Source organism: Canis lupus, chromosome 5 (genome assembly GCF_003254725.2).
Source record: "Canis lupus dingo isolate Sandy chromosome 5, ASM325472v2, whole genome shotgun sequence".
NCBI lineage: Eukaryota > Metazoa > Chordata > Mammalia > Carnivora > Canidae > Canis > Canis lupus.
The window spans coordinates 62742299-62759644 of NC_064247.1; the positions used below are offsets into that span (position 1 = coordinate 62742299).

The 17346-nt window shown below is 55.7% G+C and overlaps 1 protein-coding gene across 3 annotated transcripts in view; it reads left to right on the plus strand.

The window, feature by feature from the left end:
- Positions 1-222: 222 nt before the first annotated feature.
- Positions 223-17346, plus strand: part of SPSB1 (splA/ryanodine receptor domain and SOCS box containing 1) — a 69172-nt gene continuing 52048 nt past the window's right edge. Inside the window, exon 1 of one of the 3 annotated variants that reach the window (XM_049109550.1) lies at positions 223-420. The gene's annotated coding sequence lies outside the window, so the exon portion shown is untranslated. Of the gene's footprint in view, positions 421-1573; positions 1678-13362; positions 13428-17346 lie in introns of those variants that run through there. The other 2 variants (XM_049109549.1, XM_035715789.2) reach the window with 2 other exon arrangements.

The window sequence follows — 17346 nt, forward strand, 5'->3', positions numbered from 1 at the left end:
GCCGGGGGGGGGCGGGGGGCGGCCGAGGGGGCGCCCGGCACGGGATGCCCCGCCGCCCCCCCGCAGCGCACAGCGCACAGCGCGGCGGAGCGGGAGCGGGAGCGGGAGCGGGAGCGGGAGCGGGAGCCCGGCCGAGGGGCGGGGCGGGGCGGGGCGGGGCGGGGCGGGCGGGGCTCCCGGGGCGCCGGCCCCGCCCCCAGCGCGCTCCCCGCGCAGCACTTTAAAGCCTTCGCCTGCTTTTTCTTCTTCGCACAGAAGTCGCGCTCGGGCTCCCCGCGCGCTCGCAGCCGGAACGAGGCTCCAGGCGCTGGCGCCGGGGCCGCGGGAGGAGACGAGTTCGCTCCTCTCCCCGCGGCGGGCGGGCGCGGCCTCCTCGGCCCCAAGAGCGGCGGCGGCGGCGGCGGCGGCCTCCCAGGCGCGGTAGGCAGCGGGCACGGGCGGGGCGCGGGGTGGGGTCCGCGCGGGGTGGGCGCGGGGACCGTGGCCCTCGGGGAGCGGCTGGCGGGCGCGGGGCTGCGCGCTGGGGCCCTGGTGGGTGAGGGGCCGCGGGGAACCCCTCCCTCCCGCAGGTCCCGGGCGCGGGGGCCGGGCGCCGCCCAGCGCGGGTGCGGGCGCGGGTGCGGGCGCGGGTCGCGGCGTCCAGGGGTCCCACCGGCGGGGCCAGGCGGGGCGGGGGTCCTGGCGGCGCGGACACCGTGGCGCCGGGGGTGGAAGCTCGGCTGCCTGCAGACGCGGGGAGGGACCCCCGCCGATTCCCAGGTGCCCGGGCGCCGAGGCCCCAGTTCCCGCGACGGTCCCCGGGCCGAGGCGGGGGCGCCGACCTGCCCCTCCCACCCGGGGGCAGCGCGACCCCGCTCGGCGAACTTAGTTTCGCTTTTCCCGCCAGTCGGGTCCCGGATCTTCGGCGCGGCCCTCCTGGCCCCCTCGGGGCTCCCCCGCCCTGGCGGCTGCGCCTCCCCCAGGGAGCCCGCCGGGCGACACCCCGGGCGGCGCCTCCCTCCCCGCCGTCCCGGAGCCGCCGCAGCCTCTCCCGGCACCAAGGGGGGAGCCGAGTGTTGTGTCAGCAGATCGATTAAAACAGAAAAAAAACAAAAACAAAAAAACAACCCAGAGCAGCCTGGGTCTGTCGGTGGCACGGCCCGGTTGTGTGGGGACTTGGTGATTGTCCTGTCTGGGTTCAGGGCAAAGGCTCCTGGAATGCTTCCTGGCCCCAGGCGCGGTGGCTTCCCCTGATGGGAGACTGCAAGTGTGTGTGTGAGTGTGTGTGTGTCTGAGCACGTCAGAGTGGTGTGTACGAGTGTGTCTGGGAGATTAAGTGTGCGTGAGTGTGTGTGTGTGTGTCTGCAGTGTGTGTTTCTGTGTCTTTGTGTATCTGTGGACATCAGTAAGTGTGCGCCTGGGGCGAGTGTGGTGAGTGCATCTGCTTGGGGTGAGTGTGTGTCTCTATGAGTGTGCGTGTGCGTGTGTGTGTGTGTGTGTGTGTGTGCCATCTATGGTAACCTGGCAGTGGGGCTGCTGGTTACCGAGAGCTGCTTGGCCTGACTATTCCTTGCTTGGTTTTTTTTCTCAAAAGTGGGCTGTGCGGACCGGTCGCCCTGCCCGTGCCAGCTGAAGCGGACACAGCCTTCCTTCTCCTTCTCTCTCTTTTTCTCTGAAAATGAACCCGAGGGTTTGAGGGTGAGTTGGCAGGGGCTGCTTCCTGAGTGAGTAATATTTAATTAAACTCTCTAGCCGGTAGCATCAGAAACTGGTCATGAGCTGAGTTTTAACAGGTGGTGATGGTAAAAACGCCATCCCTGGTGACTACAGTTTGGTGTCCTTGGCAAAATTCTCTCCTGGGATAGGGCAGCTGGGGAGGGGGCCCCAGAACTGCACCCCTGGTGTTGGGAGGACAGCAAACAAGGAAGGCAGTGGGGGCTTCTCTTCCCTTCTCTGCCCCATCCCTTTCTGCTACTCCCCCTCTAGGTGGTGGAAAGTGCTAGATTAAGCATGCAGGGCAGAGACAGGCTTCCCTTTGCTGAGGAATCACGGAGCTAGGGAAGCCCTATCTTACTCACAGGGCATCTGTGTAGGCCAACCTTTCCCTTCCCGGCAGAGGCCCGGGGAGGGGGGCTGACTTACAGAGGCTGTCCGTAGCCCTGGCTGTTGCTGAGTGTTACAGCCTCTGGTGCTGAGGTCATGGGCCGGGCCCCTCACACCTCCCCAGCTGTAAGGTGATGGACAAGATTAGATCATTTTAAGCACTTCTTGTTTTCTTACTCCTTTTTCTTCTGCAGAGAGTGCTTTACCCAGGGCGGTGGGGGGGGGTGGCGGAGATTGCCAGTGGGGAGGTGTAGAGTGGCCTAATGCAGAAACTTTACGAATCCTTTTCTTTCCCAGCCTGGCTACATCAGGGAAGCAGTGGCACGTGGACCACAATGGTTCTGACAGTCACGGGGCAAGCAGGGGCAGACCTGATTTCAGGGAGGTCGGGGCTATGGGGTGATCGTGGGTTCTAGGGGTCGCACTGCTCTTAGGAAGGAGTGGTCCTGCCAGGGGCCCTGGGTGATGTCACTTTGTTGCTGGGTGAGGCTACATTCCTTGCGCTGCTCCAACAAGGGTAAAACCACCCTTCATTGGGCTCCTGGGGCTGCCTCCTAAAACTCTGTGGGTCCCCCAGGCATTCAGTGTAGGTATTTAATTTCTCCTCTGAAGCCTGGGAACAGAACGGGGGTCTAGCTGGTGGAGGCCAGTGCTGACCCTGTTCACTAGGAACAATGGAGACTGCGCTCCCCTGCCTGGGCCTGGTCCCTTGGACCTTTCCTTTCCTTGGGTGAGCAGAGACTTGCCTACTGCTGTGTTTTCACACTTAGGAAAACCTCTGACTCTACAGCTTGAGGGTTTTGTCCAGGAATTTCACACCAGTTCTTTTCAAGAAATAGGTTGTGGCTCTTGTGCATAATCAGTTTATTTTTTGGTTTCTGAAAAGTTTGAGAACGAGGATCTTTATTGGGCAAAAGCACAGGGCAGGCGTAGGTGTGCCTCTGCCAGCCTAAGGATACAATACCCTGCCCCTCCCTCACAAGCCTGACTGATGAACCCAGACTTTTATTTTAGACTTCCAAAATAGTGCTTTTTTTTTTTTTCCCAGTCACCTGATAGAGTGAGTCCCTCCTAATCTAAAAAGTCCAGCTCACAGCCAGGTGCCAGGCATGTGCTGCATGCTTTACAGGCATGATGTTGTTTGATGATGACGGTGGTAGTGGTAGTGAGAGTAGGAAATGGTTTTATAGCACCTGCTAGTACCAGGCTCTCATCTGAGTCCTTGACACACTAACCCTTGTACTTTTCTTAAGAACCCTGAGGCAGTGAGCTGGTTCTCCTACCATCCACCTCCTCCTGAGGTTGGAATGGCTGGCCATATGATCCAGCCGTAGTCTTGCTGCTACCAGGAGCAGAACAAAACTCTAACCCTATTTTTGGTGCCTAAGCTCTTTTTTTTTTTTTTAAGATTTTATTTATTTATTCATGAGAGGCAGAGAGAGAAGTAGGCTCCCTGCGGGGAGCCCGATGCAGGACTTGATCCCAGGACCCTGGGATCATGACCTGACCCGGAGGCAGACAGTCAACCTCTGAGCTACTCAGGTGCCCCTTATTTTTTTAATGAAAAAATTTTTATTATTATGGAAAATTTCAAATATATACCAAAGTTGGGAGAAGGGTGTAGGATCCCCTTACCAGCTTCAAGTGTCAACACCTACATGCACACCCATGCTCACATACATCTGTACACACCCACACAGGTGTACACGTACACACGCACACACTCATGCTGGACCATTCTGATACAAATCTCGGATGTGGTGTCAGGTCTCCTGTAAGTCCTTGCTAAGCATTTAAGTGAAATCTCAAGTCTCAAAGAAATAGACTGACCCCACTGTGGGCAGGTTGAGGTAAGCACACTCTTCCTGACTTGGACTTAAGGGTCCTTCCTGGCTGCAGCAAGAGGAGGATGGCTCATTGGGAGATCTGTCTTGGTGTGGCCACCACCTCCCTCCCAGAGTCTTTGGGAAGCTTCTGGCTTGTCTTGTGTTTTAAGAGTCCTGTTCATTGCTTAACATTGCAAATAAATGAGTCCGCTGGTCATGGGACAAACCACGTCAACCAAAGGCCTCGGCTCCCCATGGGCCTCCCTTGGCGATGCGGAGGAGAACCTGAAAGGCACAACCCTGCTTTGCTCCCCATTGAGGCTGGGCCTCGTGTAGGCATGGGCTTCGAGATGGGCCTGGGCGGCAGAGGATGTGGAAGTGGTTTGTCAACAAGCATGGCACCTGACCCAAGCTTCAACCCAAGCTTAACCGTCTCGATTGAACACACCACTGTGCGGGTAACATATGCAGGAGCGTGGGGGCACCTGCCACCCTTGGGGTGTCTCTGGGAAAATGAGGGACACAGTGGGTGATTTGGGCCTAAGACTAAGGCCGTGTGGGATGTAAATGCCACAGGGGGCAGGAATCCAGGATCTGCCTGGTGACAGGGTCTTGACAGCTGCCCCCACTGTGAACAGCCCTTGCCAGACAGGCTGCTTGTGGCCACGCAAATGCTGTCTCTGCTTTGGGGCCTGTGATGATTAAAAATGTTTCCTTGTGTCATGCTGCATCTGTTTCCATCTGCTTGAGACAGAGGCTGGCGGCATTTTCAAGGTGGAATCCTCAGGTTAGGTAACTATTTGGACACAAGGTATGAAGAAGTATGAAGAACTACAAATGTCTGTGAGCCTCCTGGCTAGTTTGAGGGTCAGAGTGGATGGCGACCCGATAGAGAAGGCTAGGGGCTAGGGGCATGGGGGTGCCTTAAGCCTCTCCTAGGTAGAAGTGGTCTGTGGATGTGTCCAGATGGCAGCTAGGCCTGGAGCTCTAGAGAGAGGCCTGGCTGGAGACAGAAACTCTGGAACCTTCCTTTCAAGGGGGTTTGCAGAAGAGCATCTGGCATGAGATGAGGCATGCCAGGGAATAGAACCCTTGCTCTGGCATTTTCATCTAGCACTGGGGGAGAGACCCTTGTACCAGCATCCTCAGGCCCTAGTGTACCTGCTTGGGCCTGCGTGTGTTCTGGACGGTCCACCTCTGACAGTGAGGGTTGGGCGTAGGGTCTCCACAGTGGGTGCCAGGCTGCCCAGGAGCCAGGTGGGAAGGCCTCCCTCGGTTTGGAGGTTTCTAACTTATCTCTTGTTTTATCGTAATATGTACATAACATCAAATTTCCTGTCTCAGCCACCCCTAAGTGTGCAGTGGTGCGGCATCAAGCACATTCACGCTACTGGGCAGCTGCCTCTATGTCCATCTCCCAGACTCTTTTTTCCAGCCTGCAAAACTCAAAGTCTGTCTGCATTAGATGCCAACTCCCCATTCTCTCTTCCCAGCCCCTGGCACTCTCCATTCTAGTCTGACTCCTCTACATCCCTCAGGTGGGTGGAATCCTATGCACTATCCTTCTGTGACTGGCTTATCTCACCCCATATGTTGTCCTCAGGTTCCTCTGTGGTGTAGCCTGTGTCAGAATGTCCTTCCATTTAAAAAAAAAATTATCTTATTTTGTATAGATTTGTATTTATTTATTCATGAGAGGCACAGAGAGAGAGAGGCAGATACATAGGCAGAGGGAGAAGCAGGCTCCATGCAGGGAGCCTGATGCAGGACTCGATCCCAGGACCTTGGGATCACAACCTGAGCCAAAGGCAGATGCTCAAGCACTGAACCACCCAGGCGTCCCTGAATGTCCTTCCTTTTTAAAGCTGAATAATACTCCCTTGTATGGATCTACCACATTTTGCTTATCCATTCATCCATGGATGGACTCTTAGTCTCCTTTTATTGCACTCCCTGAAAGCACAGCTCCAGGGAGGGGCCTCGTCATGGGCCTTTGGGGTGCTGGGGGGGGAGGTGCGGGGAAGGAGGGCACTGATGCTGGGCTGCTTGGGCCCCCTCTCTGCCCTGATGCGACTGGCCCAGCCCCACAGGCTGCTGCCCCCTCCAGCTGCTCGGACATAAGATGAGGCTGCCTGTGGGAGCTCGCAGGGCCCAGGGAGCCTGGGTCATGGGGTGGAGGGAGTCCCAGGGCTCTGGCTCCCCTTGGTCCCTGAGCCCCTAGAGCTGCCCTCAGGCTAAGAGGAGCAGCTCTTCCAGACACTGCTGCCAGCCTGCCTCCCACTCCCAGGTCAATGCCTCTGGTCTCCACTTCCTTGCTTCCTTGGCACTTCTGGGTCTTTCCAGGAGCTCCTGGATGGCACTGGCCCAACTGCCAATAATCACTGAACCTGCTGCCTTGATGCTGTTGCCCTTCCTTCCTGCTTAGGGAATTCTCTGCACCAGCCTCCGTTGGGGGGGAGGCGTCCTTCCCTCCCAGCATCCTCCCTCCCCCCCACCTCCTAATGTCCCTCACAGTCTCAATCCCCTGCATCTATGTCTCGCTGACTGCCCCCCCCCCCCCCCCCCCCCCGCCGCCCATGTTCCGTGCAGTCCAGCACTTTTCTACCTGGATGTTCTGCAAGCCCGTCTCGCTTAGGTTTTAAACCCTGACTCCCACGTGCCTCCCTCCTCCCGGGCCCGGTGGCTCACATGGTGCTCCTGCGGCGGCTCTGCCTCCACCTTCCACCCAGAAACCCAAGCCAGACACACACTCACCCCCTCGAGGAACCACGGGGAAGCTGGCAGTCATCCTGCTGGACTGGGCTGGGGAGCGGGCAGGGCCAGGCCTTGTGGGTGTCGCTCATCCCTCCGCCCTCAGTGCTCAGCACACATAGTAGGCTCCTACTGGATACCCACAAGACGGCTGGATGTGGGCAGGGCCGGTAGTTCAGTGCTTCTGAGCGGGCTTGGAGAGACCTGAATCTGGGCTCTGGGAAGGTGCCAGGCCCTGGTTGCTGGATGACCTGGACCCAGGCTTTCCCCTAGAGCCTCTGCCACCCTAACTGCACCCTAGCCGCCACTTGGTGGGGCGGCTGTGGGGGTTCAGGAAGGTGACGTGCATCAGCACTGGCCACAGTGCGTAGTCTCGATGTGCTGGGGCGGGGGGTGGCATCGTCCCCAACAGACCCACCCACCATAGACCCTGGTGCCCTTTTCAATGTGCCTACCAGAACTTCCCCCGGGAGAATTTCCAGAAGTCCAAAACAAGCCTCCACTCTCACTATTTTTGGACTGCTTGTCATTCATTCTTTCATTCGCGCATATTGAAAGAATGAGTAGGCTGCATACTGTAGGCACATATTGAGTACCTACAGTATGCAGCCCATCTGCTGGGCTGAGGATACAAAGGGGAGGGGGAGTGTCACTCTCAGAGACCTCTCTGTCTGGTGTGGGAGATCAGCCTGTCTCCAGTGATGACCTTGCCAGGGCGTGGTGGGGAGGGTGGGGGGAGGTAGGTGGGCATTCCTGGTGGAAGGACAGCAGGCATGGGAGGCGAGTGGGGCCAGTGTGCCGCTGGCTGGGGCTAGGCGAGGGCAGAGAAGCCGGCAGACACCAGGAGGGGGCCTATGGGGTAGGGAGGGGGAGCTCTGACATGGGCTCCTCAGGGCCATGCTGAGGGCCTGTGGGGAGACTACTCCTCTAGGTCTGTCGTTTTTACCCCCTTGGCCGTGGGTCCCTATAGCAGAGTGGCCTCCTCGTGGTGGATGCTGCTTCCAGAAGAGTTGACTCAGCAAGTGTTCACTCTGAGTAGCCAGGATTGGACCGGGAAGAGCATTTTGGGCAGAGCAGAGCTGGGATGGCGTGGGGAGGGGGGCTGGGAAGAACTCTTCCCTGTGGGATGCCCCTCACTCACCACCCGGACGGGGAGGTGGAGATGGGTGGAGTGTTGGGGACTGGGGTAGGCAGATGGGTCCAGCTTAGGGGCACAGGAAAGCCAGGCCAGGATGGTTTGAACATGATGGAGGAAGAAGAGCACATGCAGAGGTCAGGTGGACAAGAGGCAGCTCTGAAAGGCCAAGCACAGAAATTCAGGCACCGTGCTGGGCTTGGAGCCCCATTAGTAACAACAGTTACTGGAGGCTGGTGAGTCTGGGTGCGCTTGCAGGTGCTACGTGTGTGTGAAGTCAGGCTTCATGTGGTCTGTGAAGCCTGGCAGACGGTGCTGCCCCATTTTACAGATGAGAAGACAGATGCTTGGGGCCACTGAGCAATAAGGGGAGGAGCTGGGAGCCCAGCCCTGCAGCCTGGCTCCTGGGTTTACACCCTTACCCATGAAGCTCTGCCTCGAAGAAGCAGAAATAAGTGACGTGAGAGGCTAGAAGACCAGACGTCACTGTGGCCTGATAACTGGACATAGCGGGTCACTGAGAGTCAGAAGGGGCCCCAAGTTTGTGAGGATATGATGGCACTCCCAGCAGAAATGGGTTTGGGGCCCCGGTGGAGAGCCCTCACTGCCTCTTAATATGTGCTGGGGTCCTGACTACTTCCTTTTCTTTAAATTGAGGTGAATTTCATATAAGCTAAGACAGACCATCCCAAAGTGACCAGTTCAGTTGCATTTAGGACATTCACAATGCTGTGCAATCACCTCTGCCCCTCTACCCACTTCCCCAAATCTTTGTCACCCGAACAGAAAACCTCATACCTGTTAGCAGTCACTGTGCCTGCCCCCCACCCCCAGCCCCTGGCCGCCACCGGTCCGCCTCCTGTCTCTTTGGATTTGCCTATTCCGGACATTTCCTATAATTGGAATCATCCACTCTGGGACCTTTTGTGTCTGGCTTCTGGCTAATTACGTTTGGCATGGAAGATTGCAGCGTTTCCTGAATAGAAGCTGGATTTCCCTTCGTGGCTCACTCAGGGGCCACTTGAAGGTGGGGACAGCTCTGTCCAGACAGCTTGTCTAAAACATTCACCTAGAACTGTAAACACCTGCCCCTCTGTGTATCCATCGCCACTGCTCTCCTGCTGCTGGCCGTCTTTTTCATTGTTTCAAACTTTTTCCGGTGATCTTTTTTAAATGAACACCTGGTGATGTCCACTCCTCTCTTGAAACCCATCCATAGGCATGTTGCTCTTAGGGAAAATCCCCAAATCTGAGATGTGGCCTGTAGGGCATGACCTTGTCTCAGGCTCACTTCGTGCAGCCACCCGCCGCCCCCTCCATCTCAAGCAGCAATGCCACATGTGTCCCCACGTGGACTGGCTCCGAGGCTGGGGGTCAGTAGCTCATGGAGCTGCTTCTCCCCCAGGCCACCTGGAGCTGGCAGCTGTTTCTAGGAGTGGGCACTGGCAGTATTGCAATTCGGTGCCACTTTCAAATCTTGCTGGCCCGTCTGGCACCAGGGCTTTCTTTGGCTTTAGCTGGTCATTCTGTCTCCTTCCTGTGGGTGTTTGCTGAGACCCGACCATCAGGCCCCAAGGGAGTGGACTGTCTCTGTCTCATTTGGGACATGACTGGGTGGGGCAGCGATGCCCTGACCAGTGTGCCATTTGCTCCGTGTCCACCCTTGAATGGATCAGCAGTTCCCCTGCCTTGGGGGACCCTGCAGAGCCCTGGTGCCATCGCTGTGGGTGGGGTGGGGGGCGGTTTGTAGAAAGGACACCAGTGGGGTGTCCCCCAGCATAGGAGAAGACCTGACCTGTCACACCTCCGGGGATGTTGGCTCTATCGTTGCTGGAGCCCCTGACAACTTTCCCCTGCCTTTTCTCTCCCACCCTCAGGCAAATATTTCAGTGAGGTTGTCTCGACTCCTGTCTGCTCAAAGCATGACTCTTTCAGAAATGGTGTTAACTGTTATCAAATGCCTGCTGTGTGTCAGGCACTGTACTTGCTGTTGTAGACGGATTTCTAATGCTTCAAACATTAACCTAGGAGTTATAGGTCTGGCCTGCCCCTTTACAAATAAGGAAAGTGAGCTTCAGAGATGTTTTCTGTGCTGCTGGAGGAGACACAGCTGCGTGGATAGTAAAAGGCTGGCCTGAATCCACAGCCTCTGTTCTCTCTACTGTGACTGCTGAGCACACGGCGGGGGGGGGGCATTTAGCACTTCTTGTCCCCAGGCATAATGCTGGCGAGAGTCTGTGATGGAGCAGATAGAGATGACAGGTGTGCACAGGAATCACTGGCTAGCTGTCAGGTGTGCTGGGTGGGCACGGAGAGCCTCCTGTGACTGTTCCAGACGATTTGTGCTAGGCTGGGGGAGGGGTCTCGGGATAGGGGTAGGGAGGTAGAGTGACCCCAAGGAGGAGGGACTGACCATTAGGAGGAGGATCATAGGAAGGTTGCTGTACAGCAGGGAGGCCTCGAATGCCAGGCCCTGGGCGGATGGATAGGAGGTGTCCCTAGATCCCTTCCTACCCCATTCACCCCAAAAGTTGTTCCTAAGAGGCATGGATAAACTAGAAATTTTTGTCTCCATCTGCCTCTGCCTCCTTCATTGAATACTCTGGCCAGGTCCTCTTAGGAGTCAAATCAAGCCCCTGGTCCTTTTCCTGGACGCTCTGGGACTCTCCTAGCAGACCGTAACCATCAGCAATTGGCTACAGGTCTGAGCAAGGCTGAGGTTTATGGCAGGGGTGGGCCTGAACCTCTGGTGAGAGCATGGGGAGGCTCTTTGAGGCTCCTGGACCCGCCAGAGCTAACTTCCCACCATTGGAAGGCACAGGAAACAGGCCACATGAGTAGGATCTTCCTGCTAGGTTGATCCCAGGACGCCTCATGCAATCCTGACATAAAACACAGGATTCAGAGCATGGTGATTTTTGTGCAGGGTGAGGGGCCCCATGCCAAGTTCTTGGGGCACCTACATGGATTTCTGAGGGATAACCCCCTGGACATATCAGAAAACCTGGGAATCAGAAGTGCGTTGCCTAATTACTCTGAAGTTGGGAGGAGGGTGTAGGGGGAGACCTGTGAGGGTTTTTGCTTGTCTGAGGGTCTTTGCAATTTGGAGATTTTTAGAAGCTCTGATGAGAAACGTCACCTTGCATTTGTGAAGCTTGAAAGAATCACCCTAAGGGGCAACACCAGTGTGAAATGTGTTTAATTATATGTAAATTATATATAAATGTCAGGGTCTCTTTGAACAAACTTCATCATCTTTGGAGATACATAGTGTTAAAAAAGATAGGGATTTCCCCTCTCTCCTTCTGGTTTTATCCTATTGGGCCAAATTTGAGCTGTTTTGTATTTTGCATGTTTTGTCCCCCTCCACTCCCACCCTGTACCCCCCAGGGTTGCAGCAAGCCCGTCTTCCTCACCACCGTGTCTCACTCAGCCATGTCCAGACGGCTCCAGCTTCATCGTCCAGCCAACATTCGCTGAATGCCGGAGCTGTCCCGGCTGTCACGGCCCCTGTGCTGAGGGAGATGCCCAGATGGCACCGACCCAGGGGACCATGTCTGAGCTGAGTCCAGAACTGAGACCAGGTTCCCCCCCCCAATCCTTCAGGTGTCTCACCACCCCTGAGGTTTTCCTTTGCTGTCCATGTTTACATGCATATTTTAAGTGGAAAACTTAGAGGCTATGCAGGCACAGAGATGGGTCTCATGACCCCACGTCTCCATGACCCAGAGCAGTGTTATCACCATTCATCTGTCTCTTTACTGTGCACGGGACACCCTCCTGTCTGCAAAGGTCCTGCTCAGGGGGTAACATCGAAGCCCCAGAGAAGCCCCGATGGGGCTCTTGTGCTGTGGATGCCACATCCCCTGGGCCCTGGTTTCATGTAGAGCCTCGGGCTGCCGCGCCCAAGTGGGAAGACCAGAGCATCTGACTTGGATCTTTTTTTGGGGGGGAAGTAGGGTTCTGTGCAAGACTTAACTTTGGGGGAAATTGAACTGCTGAAAATAAGTTTGGGGGCCAGTGTCCTAGAAGTAGACTGAGGGTGGTTTTCTATCGCCCCCTCCTGCCTCTGCCCTTCACCCAAAACATTTCAGTGAGGGGCAGGAGCAGGTAAAAGTCAATGTTGGGGGCCAGGCAGGATGGTTCTGCCCCAACTTGTTGGGCATTGGGCACAAAATGTGGCTCGATTGCCATATTTTGGGTGTCAGGGATGTGACCTCTGTATTCTTTCTGGGAAGGTGGGTTTGGAGCATCCATGGGGAACCAGATAAAATAGCTGTGGTGTGGCAATGTGAAAAAATGGAGTTGTCTTTCACACCTTAAGCCAGAGAATACGCAAGCATGAGGATACAAGAGCCCTTGTGATGACGAGTTTTTGCCTTGGTGTCACTGTTCCCCCTGAATTTTTAAAAAGACAAAGCAGGTAGAACCTGACTTTTCTGGGTATTATAGTGGGATGCAGTCTCTTCAAGGCTCAGAGTGCATACAGCAGGAGCTAAGGCAGGATTCAATTTCCGCAGTCTTATTGATACACAGTTCACATGCCATGCAGTTCACCCACTGTAAATGTCCACTTTGTTGATTTGATGGCAGCCAGCAACACCATCCTTGAATTTGTGACTTCTCACTATGCCAGCACTCTCTGTAGGTGGAAACCAGGGTCAGGGGATTGCAGTTTCTAGTCTTTTGAGTGTGGGCACCAGTAGAAGCAGTACAGTCATGGAAGTTCCTTGGGTAAGCAGCTCATGAGCTGCATTTTGTGAGGATTGGACAATCTCATGCCTTGTTATCTCACTGAGCCTCAGTCTTGGAAAGTACCTGTTAACAGCTGCCTAGGTAGAGTTTGGGGCTTTATGGAGGCTATAAAGGGGAAATGACTGGCAGTTACTCTTCCAATTGCCCAAAGCTGGGCCCAGGGCTGTCTGTGTGTCCCCAGTGGACTGTGCACACTGACATTTCCTCCTGGGTTTAGACCAGTTTATTTACTGTTTATTGAGCACTTACTATGTGCCAGGCACCATGCTTGGCACCTTCCATGCATTAACCTACTTAGGGCTCCCAAGAGTGGAGTTGATTGTGTCCATTTTACAGATGAGAAAACTGAAGCCCCAAAACGTCAAATAACTAGCCTGGGATCACACAGCCAAGAAGTCAGGCTGGATGCATCCCCCGTCTATGCTCTGAATCACTGCCCCACGAGGGCTCTGAGCATGTAGAGGCTCATGATCTGGTGGGATGGGGAGTGGGTCAAAAGGCAGTAGTCATTGGGTTGCCACACAGTGTTGAATTACGTGATATGAGTGTGCTGGGGGTGCTCTGGGGGGGGATGAGAACTTTCTGGAGGAGAGAAGCCTTAGTCAGACAAAGGAGGGAATGCAGGATGGGTCCCCAGGTGGAGGATGTACGAGGGCGCAGACTGGATGATAACTGGTTCCCATCGGCCTGTCTGTCCCTGCTGCATCTCGCTGGCCAGCCCTTAGCAGGTGCTCAGCAGAAACTGAATGAAGATGTGTTACTAGAGAGACAAGAGACTGGAGATCCTAAATCCTGTGTTTTTCCCTTCAGGAGTGACCCAGACACCTTGAGAATGCCCTCAAATGCTCACTTGACATTTTCAGCATCTCTGCTGGGCTGTGAGTAGATCCGGCTGTGTCCACCGAATCCTACCTCCCCTGCCCCCTCAAATAAACAGAACACCATAGCCAGCTGGGAGAGCTGGGGCGGGGGGGTGGTTTCTGGTTCTGCAAGCAGCCTCCCTGGGAGGCCCGCGCCTCAGCATCTGGACCCCCACTGCCCACCATCTGCGCGTCCAGAGGGATGAGGGCAGAGCCAGGCCTCTTGGTTCATTAGCGAAAGGAGAGGGAAGCAATTAGGGAACTGAGGATAGGACCCCAGCCCCTCGCTTCTGCACTCCGTCTAGTAAATCACGTAAAGAATTTCAGAGAATTACTGTCTCCTCCTTGATTTGCCCTCGGCCAGACTGGGGCGTAGGTCTTTTCACATCGTCTTGTTTTTCTCCAAGAAAAATCAGCCCGCAGCATCAGACTTTAATTACCTTCCCGAGGGACACTTACTGTGGATATTTCTAGTGACAAGTGGCTGAGGTCGTGCTCCTACATAAAATTAGGGTTTTAAACTGGGTCACAAACTGAGATGCCCCCAGAGGCTGGGAGGGAGGCACTAATGAAGCACCCGCACCCGCACCGGGTGGAAGGCTCTAGGGAGAGGGAGGGCTGTGGCTAAGCAGAGCGCGTGTATCCTGTGTCAGGGAGTGGCCTCTTACCCAGCCCTGGATCCACCGCACTGTGGGGTCACTGTGGGGTCCGTTTCTTTTTCCACCTAAGAGAATCCAGGAATCCAGGTGGTTTTGGCAAATAACTTAGTGGGGTTTTTGTTTGTTTGTTTTTTAAGAAACAACACAATAAAATGTCTGAGCCCTCCTTGTACAGGCGAAGAAGACAAGGTCACGGAGCTTCAGGGCTTAGGAATCCAGGACTGGACTTGTACCTATGGGCGCCTGGCCTGGCCCCCCTCCACCTCCCCAGGCTGCCTCCTGGGTAAGGCAGCAGGGCTGGAAACCAGCTCAGCCGATTCTGCTGCAGCGAGAGGGACAGAACTGGAGGGACAGAGCCTTACAGCAATCCGCTAGCCACAGCTCCCCGGTGGCAGGCACCTCCTCAAGCAGCAGCACGCGTTGCCGCCTGTTGGGTGCCAGACACAAACCACTTCCCATAGATGGTCCCTGTGAGCCTGGCAGTGTTCCTGGCAGGTTCTGTTGCCCCATTTTACAGATGAGGAAACTGAGACCCACAGGGGTTCAACTAACTGGATGGGGTGGGATCTGAATACGAGTCTGATCTCTCATGACCGAGTTTCACAAAGTGGGGACGGGGACGCGGTAAGCAGCGCATTTCACCCTCCACCTGGCGCAAACAGGCTCGCCCTCACGTTCAGCCGCGTCACCGGCAGTCTGGGGGACCTGGCCTGCGTGTCGGGACCCCCACTTCCCTCCTGGCTCGGGAACCTCGAGAGCACGGGCCGCTCCACCCACAGAGGCGCTACTCACAAGCTTGCTGACTAATTCTCTTTGCAAACGGTTCAGTTTCACAAGCTTGAGTTTCCAGTAACTACGTGGGTGGATTTGTTTCATTTTAGGGGAAAACAAAACAAAACAAAACATGGAGGGGGTTTTCTTTCCCAAGAAGAGGTCTGGCCAATGATGGGTTTAGTGTGTGCGGCTCCGGGCATCCCGGTGCGGCCGTGCGGCCAGCGGGGCCTCTTGGCAGGCAGACTCCGAGGTGGAAACTGCTTAGTCATGGACAAGCGGGGACCAGGTGCGGGAGTTCAGAGAGGTGCAGGGCCCCGTGGGCTTCCGCGCTCAGCCCTGCAGGCCTGGGAGGAGGGTGGGGAGAGGTGGGAGGACGGTGCCAGGTGGGATGGCTGGCCTCGCCCACCCTGGAGCTCACAGCATTCCCCGGGGGACCTGGCCTGGGAAGGAGACACTCCCCTGCTGGCTGGGGCCACCTGCTTCAGGTGAGGTGGAGATGGTGGTGTGCCTGGGCACGTTAGAGGGTGAGAGGCGGTTCCCAGGGGACAAAGGAGGGGTGGGTGCGGGTGGGTGGGTGTGAGTCTGTGTTCTCACACAGGCTCGACCTGGTAATATTAGCATGCTGCTTTGGCGTGAGCACCAGCCGTGCAGGGCAGACCTTCGTGTCAGCCTGGGGCAGGATCCTGCTATGCCAGGCATGACCTCTGTCACTGCTGGATGGTGAGAGGGTGAAGGTGGCAAAGGGGCTGATTGATGAAGGAGGTACCTGGGGGTTTTGGGGCAGTAGCTGTTTACCAAGAGATCAGGGACTGTTTGGGCATCTCGGAGCCCACAGGCGTCCCGCTGCCCCAGGGCACAAACGCAGCCCTGTGTGATGTTCTGGTTTAAGGGTTTTTTCTCTGGAGGAAGCCACCTTGGGAAACTGTGTTTAATCTGGGTCTGGGGGCTGGAGCAGCTAGGAGTCTGGCCTGGGAGTCAGGTGGAGGCGGCTGTACTGTTCTGGTGTTTCCTCTCTCTGTGGTCTGGGCTTCGGTCTCCCCTCTGTGAAATGGGGGCATAAGAGTACCACATGGATGGAGTGAGTTGACATGGGTGAAAGGTGCTGTCCTTCCCATAACTGGGATTCAAGGCCTGAGGTGAGGTGGGGCCTTACCACCCACGTGCCTTCCTGCTCTGAGGGAACATGCCTTGGAATTTATCATCTTTAGTCCTGGCCTTTGAGTACTTGTTTGTGTGCTTTCTGGAAGAGAAGAGGCCAGATATATGGTTAACTCTCAAAGAATATCATGTTAGGCAGAGGGTCCTAAAGGCAATGAGAGGTAAGCAGAGTTCTGGAGTATTTAGATGGGATTCAGAGTTTACTCTGAGCAGAGGGATCCAGGACGGCTTCCTGGAAGAGGCGATGTTAAAGTTGAACCTTAGGATGTGTAAAAACTAGAAAGAGAGAGAGAAGGGAAGAGATCTGTCACTGGCAGAAGAGGCTGTCCGTATCCCAAACCGCCGGGAGTGCGGTGGTACCCAGTGTGTAATAAGCATTTAATTAATACCTTTAAAATCAAGGACTCCAGGATTTTTAGGAATCTGGAAACCTATTTTTATAGTTCTGTTCTATCTATTTTTATAGATGTGGAAAGTAATTTGTCTGGGATCCAGGTTGGAAGCCAGAGTCAAACTCATGGCCTTCCCAGGGCAAGAGGTGAAGGGTGTGTGTGTGTGTGTGTGTGTGTACACATGGGAGGGAGATTTTCACATCACCAGGTGGGAAAAGACCATTTCAAAGCCACACGCAACTGATTTCCTGTGGCAAAGGGAACCGATTTTTTTTTTTTTTTTGAGTCCCAGCAGCTCCACAGGCTTCTTGGATGGGTGCTTTTTATTTTTCATCGAGCCTCCCTTGATCCCACATGTTTGCCAGAGCTCTCTGCAAGCCGGCTGCCGAGTGGGCCAGGCCGACGGCACACACAGACACGGGCCAAGACCCAAGGGGAGTCCCGACCCTGTGTGATTGCCCTGGTTGGGTTTTTAAGCCCATGCTATTCTGGAACTTCCCAGTACCCTGGGCCTGCCCTGGAGAGCCCGGACTGGGCAAGACAGTGTGACTGGGCGTCCCCTGGGAGCCCGGGGAAGCGGGATGGACAGGCTCAGCCCCTGCCAGCCAGGTGGGAACCACAGGAAGCTGCCAGACTCACTCCCTTTCCGGGTAGCTTGGGGGGACGTGGCGTTTATTCTGGGAAGCTGAGGCACAGAGAGGGATGGTGTGTCCCGGGGCCCGGTGATAGGCATGGGCACCCGGGGCCATGACTGCCCATGCAGAGCAGTGGCTGCACCACACACACACACACACACACACACACACACACACCACTCTGGCGTAGGCACACCTCCAGGCAGTCCTGCACCTGTAGCCCACATAGCACTCCTGCCACACTCCATCCAGCCGCCACCTCGCCAGGCTTCCTGTACGTCCTGGAATGACCATGAGGTTGGATCCTGGCTTCTGACCT